The following is a 6000-nucleotide window of genomic DNA, read 5'->3' on the forward strand; positions in this document are numbered from 1 at the left end:
ATGGATATCCCAACACCAGGGATGCCAGCCAGAAGCCGGCATTACACAGTCATCCGCACTAACATTGGCCTAAGCCTGCATCAGTGGCTTGTCAGCACTGCTTGCTCCAATCTTCTAATTGAGTAAGATTTGTAGTTATACCTGGTGCGCACAAATGGTTAATCCAGTGACGGTTCCTGTTTTTTTGTTCTGAAATGTGAACTGCTTTATTGGACCTTGATCTTTACGATTTGTAAAAGATAAAACAAAGAAATGTCAATGGCCGAATGGGAAATTGAACTCCGGACCAGAGGGGTATTCCATCAAAGTCGCTAACGAAAGCGGCGCTTAGTTGATTATGCCTTGTTAGAACTAACGCCAACTTCCACTTGAGGCTAAAGCCATTCCATCAATGCAGCTCAGCCGTGCCTTGCTCAGGTTAGTTCAAGCCAGGCTTACGTTATCGTGGGTTCTGGGCTGTAACCAGCCCAGAACCGTGAATGTCGAATCATGGATCAAATGTCCGAAAAGTTCCGAGCAGGATCTTTTCCAGCGGCGAAGAGAAGCTGCTTGCGGAGGTCTATGAGGAGTACAAGCATATAAAACTCAAAACGGGAACACGTAACCATTAAAGGGATACCTCCCCGATTCAGAACCCGAGTTCTATCATTATAATGTAATAAAAAAAAAGTTTTTTTTCTCTCAGTCTAACCCAGTCTTCCCTTGGCTCAGCTTTCCTGGTCTAATTTTCTCCCGAGATGACGTCAAATGACGCGCTTGACGTCATCTCGGGAAACTTTGCTTGCCTGCTAGAAGGGCAGAGGACTACAAACCACTGGTTCCGCAAATTTGTGAGCCCACCAATAAGGAATGAGGGGGGGCCGGAGATCTGTTGTGTATGTAAGGGGATGGTATTACGTATAAAGCAGTGAGACGGAGAAGATTCATAGCATGCTTTTAATCCACTTCCGTGTATCGTTCTTCCTCCAATCTGGTACATGCGTATTATATGAACAACTCTGGTGGCATAGTGCCACTACCTGGGCAGAATGGGTATTGCACTATACCACAAGATCGTGTACAAGATGTAAACACAATGTCCGCCATGTTTCTAGAGAACACATTTGCAATGTGAAACAGCCAAAGTGGATTTTGAAAATCTATTGTTGGATTCAGACATTCGGGGCTATTTGTACAAGCCAGAATACAGCCAGGAAGAACTGACACAAATAGAGGCGGAGGCTGCTGCGGCTAAAGCTTAACAAGCCTTGCCTGTTGCCAGGGACGAGGAGCCGCCGGAGCTCGCCGGTTTGCTCTGTGGGGTATTCCACGAACGGAGGTTTAACAAACACTGAGTTAACGCTGAACTCTAGGTTGATTGACCCTGTGCCGACTAACCCAGAGTTTTCGGTTCCACAGCAGCGGTTATGCATTAGTTCAATCAACTCGGGGTTGGTTAACACAGGGTTGTGCGCATCCACGCCAAACCTAAAAAGACGTGATGTATGGATCATGGAAACCCTGATCGAAATGGCGAAACGGGCCGCTTATGGAACTTCAGAGCTATGACGAGGAGAAGGACATTATCACAAGAAAAGGGAACGCTAAAGCCTCTGCAACCCGGAGAACCAAAGCCTGGCAGCGGATCGCTGACCGCGCAAATGCGTTAGTTACACATCAAAAGCATGATCCTTTATATTTGAGCCATGAATCTATAAATATCCCAGTTAAGCATTCTTAACGTTCTTACCAAATAACCCTTTTTTTCTAAATAAACATGTACTCCGATGGCTCCCAAGCGGTCAGCGGATCAAGTAAAAATGAAGCATAAAAACATACAAGCTGGTAAGCTTTTTTCGTATTGGTATAAATTTAAATAAGCCATTTTTTTAAGCCAATCGTGAAAAGGCCGACAGTCGGCAGACTGGATCTGCCCCTCAAATTGTCTTGACCCCGGTGGAGGAGCTGTTAATAGACATAAATCAGGGCGCCCTAGCATGGAGGGGGTACCTGGAGGTACCTCCTCAGAGAGTCAGGGTTGAATGTAGGTTTTTGTGTTTTCTTGTATTTTATTTTGTTTGCCTTCGAAGTAACACATGCAAACCGTGTGTGTGCCACAGCGCATATGTTCCAAATGTTTTGTTATTTGGTAACTGGGTATAAAACCTAAAAGTGACAATTCGTTAACTTCACAATCAAGATGGATGCTTGTAATGAAGCCGCCGGCTACAATCGAACATTCTCCAGTGGATGTAAGTCCGTTAGGACTATTTTATACTTTATGTTGTAAGCGCCTCTCGGCATAGTACTCAGCCAATATTGCTCTTTGTATGATAGGAGGCTGATAAAAATCTTGGATGGGTCATCTGAAAGGACTAACCGTACGTCCACACCAGAAGCTCATAAAGTTTCGCTACAAATATTTCTGTTCGCTTTGGTCGCTCAAGTCGCTCATGACGTACAATTCAATTTTGCAGACGCATTTAAAGGAGCCGTATGCTTTTAGTACAGACAGCCATATCAAAGAGTGAACTCCCATACACTTTGGCCATATTGCAGAGACGGTTTTGCTTGTTGGATAAAGTGCTTCGACAGCAAGTAGGACAGTGATTCCCCTCCAATATATATATATGAAAAAATCCTAAAATGTAATTCCAACCGAGAACAAAAAAACGTTGCGTGCTGTAGTAGGCTAGTTAAAATATGTTTCACTGATCTGCATAATGTTACATATCTATCTATCTAGGCCTATCAGTCTATCTATCTATCAACGGGTGTCTAGGTTTAATGTGATGTATTGTGTGTATGTCCAGTCAGACTTGTTCTGTGTGGTCTTGTAGGCTCCTGTCCTGTGTGGTCCGAACCACCTAAATAGATTCCCGACGATTTGTGTCGTTTGGTATTAATAAAGACTTGACTAGGCTATCTATCTATCTAGACTATTTAATTAACAATTATTCACCTCAGGCTCCGTGAATAGTGGGGAATAGCGGGATAAAAGACAAGAGATATATCCCTTGTCATTTATCCCTTGTCTTGTCGATTAGTTTGTTTATGTGACGATTTCAGAAACTTTTTGGGTTTTGTTTAAAGCATGCTACACGCGATTGGTTGGTTAGATTGGTGGCATGGAGAGCAAATGAAAATTATTCCTGCTTAAATACAAACGTTCTAGATGCATAAATACTCCCACTTATCATCACTTGGTATCCAAACCACTATGGATGCACAAGATATCGTCGCTATTGGTGCTGCGGCTTTCCTGTACCTGCGAAGACGCCGGAGGAGGAGGAGGATTTGGGTCCACGAGATCCTTCAAGGTCGTCTTCAGCACGGCGAGTTCCATCGGCTGGTGCAGGAGCTGAGATTGGACGAGGACCGGTTCCAGCGCTACTTCAGGCTGGACAGGGAGCAGTTTGACAGCTTGCTGTCGAAGATTGGGCCGCTGATCACCATGCAACATAACAACTACCGCCGCCCGATTCCACCCGCGGAGCGTGTTGCCATTTGCCTGCGGTTCCTGGCCACGGGGGATTCCTACCATACAATTGCCTACAGCTACCGTGTGGGCATTAGTACTGTGGCAATCATCATTGACCAGGTCACCAGGTTCATTTGGGATGCCTTGGTACAGGAGTACATGCCAGTGCCCACCACAGATGATTGGAGGAGCATTGCGGAGGGCTTTTGTGAGAGGTGGGCCTTCCCTAACTGCCTTGGATCAATCGACGGGAAACATGTAGTTAACAAGGCCCCAAACATCTCAGGGTTCCTATACTACAAATACAAGGGAACCTACTCCATCGTGCTCCTGGCAGTGGTGGATTCACAGTACTGCTTTCGTGTGGTGGATGTGGGCAGCTACGGGAGGACCAGTGATGGTGGTGTCCTGGCCAATTCCATCTTAGGCCAGACTCTGCGGGACGGCACACTGGGCATACCAGAAGATGCTCTGCTACCAGGTGCTGATCATTTGGGACCGCAGCCGTTTGTCTTCGTGGCAGATGAGGCCTTTCCGCTGCGCCGTGCCCTCATGCGGCCTTTTCCGGGGACCCACCTGTATGGCAGCCGCAGGGCTTTCAACTTCAGGTTGTCCCATGCTAGGCTGATCGTTGAGAATACCTTTGGTATTCTCACCTCCCAGTGGCGTATGTACAGAGGAGTCATTGGGGTCAGCCCTAGCAATGTGGATGCCTGTGTAAAAGCGACCTGTATCCTGCACAACTTCATCAGGAAAACCACCAGGCCAACAACACGACCACAACCACGACCAGGACAATCTGCAGGACCATCTGCAAACCGTGAAGCTGCTGGCCTACAGCGTATTCACAGAGCAGGCAGCAACAACGCCACACGGGAGGCCCTCCGTGTCAGGGAGGCGTATGTCTCCTACTTCTCCAATGAGGGAGCTGTTGGCTGGCAACCGGAGCATTAATTTAAAACGGCTCTTTTAAGAGCCACCCAAATACAATAAAGAGCATGACTTCCATTTCTGCAATAAATAATACATTTTGTGGTAGCTATCCTATATGTTTGATCATCTCACCTGTAAATACATAATTCCCAGTGATCCCAGTGATGCCACAGTCAATGCAATTCTCCCCCAAGTGGCTAAAATAACTAAACTAAAGGGTGAACATAGATGGCTCCTACACATTACATTGCATACTACATTATAAACCATGGTAGTTGCAGTCATTTAATATGTCCTCAAAGCATAGGCCTATATTTTACAATAACATTGTAGATTTTAAAATAATAAACACAACAGCTTGTTTTCGGAAATATTTATTCAATTGAACAAATCAGCAAATGCTGATAAAAGTGCACATGTGGGAACTTAACGAACAAAGAAACAAACTTGTGTACATGTGAAAGAGAACATCAAAAGAAAGTTGTAAAATTGAAGTGTGTGTGTGGGTGTATATATAAATGCCATGTGAGGGAGAAGAACAAGGTGCAGCTGACAGCACTGCAAGGGTAATAAGCTTACTATAACACCCCTCACAATGTTGTCAGCTGCACCCCGTTCCCCTCATCTCACATGTCAACCTCCCGACACTTGGCCTCGTACACCATCCTGTAAATTTCGAACTTTAGATCCTCTCTAGTCTTAAGAGACAGCTAACAGCCTCTATAGCTGTGATGAGCCTCTCCGCATCAAGAGCATCACGAGTCTGGTCTCTGCCTCGTCCTGTCTTTCTCCTGCTCTTTCCTGCTGCCTGCTCCTCGGCCTGTGGTGCTAGCTGGTCAGCGGCCTGTGCTCTCCCTGGTGCCTCCTGGTCCTCGACCGGTGCTCTCCCTGGTGGTGCCTGATTATCGACTGGTGCCTCCTGGTCCTCGACCGTTGCTCTCCCTGGTGCTGCCTGGTCTGTGTCCTCCTCACTCTCACCCTCACTCACTGGCCCTGCCATGTTGGTCTGGCTATGGCGTTCTTTCATGAATGGATCTATGAAGGCCATTATGCGGGCATACTTCCATGGCTTCCCTCCACCTGCCCCTGCACCACTCCTCCTCCTTTCCTTTTCTTCCTGTAGGTGTCCCTGAGACCCTTCCATTTCTTGATGCACTCATTAACTATTGTACACAAAACAGAAAACACAGGTGTCATATCATTATATATGTCACTTACAGCAATATATTGTTTCACTTCTTATGTCAAATGACTTATTGTAAGTTGCTTTGGATAAAAGCTAAATGGTAATTTGTCAGCTGTCTATCCTCTATTAAACCGCATTGAAGTGACACGTTTGTTCCGTGCATTATTAATTTGCATTATTATGCGTGCAATATTCCTTTGCACAACGTATTATTCCTTTGCACAACATATGTATTTTCGATATTTGAAAACGATATCGTCCCATTCAGAGCAAGGAAGATTAGTATGCTAGGATCTCGGTTAGCAGGCATGTATGGCGCCTATTTTACAATAATCTCAAACGTTTCATTAACTCACTCACCAGACCAACCAACCACGCGTGACACCTCCGCCCAGGCCAGAGCCTTGGCGTTTCGATCTCT

Source organism: Gadus macrocephalus, chromosome 18 (genome assembly GCF_031168955.1).
Source record: "Gadus macrocephalus chromosome 18, ASM3116895v1".
NCBI lineage: Eukaryota > Metazoa > Chordata > Actinopteri > Gadiformes > Gadidae > Gadus > Gadus macrocephalus.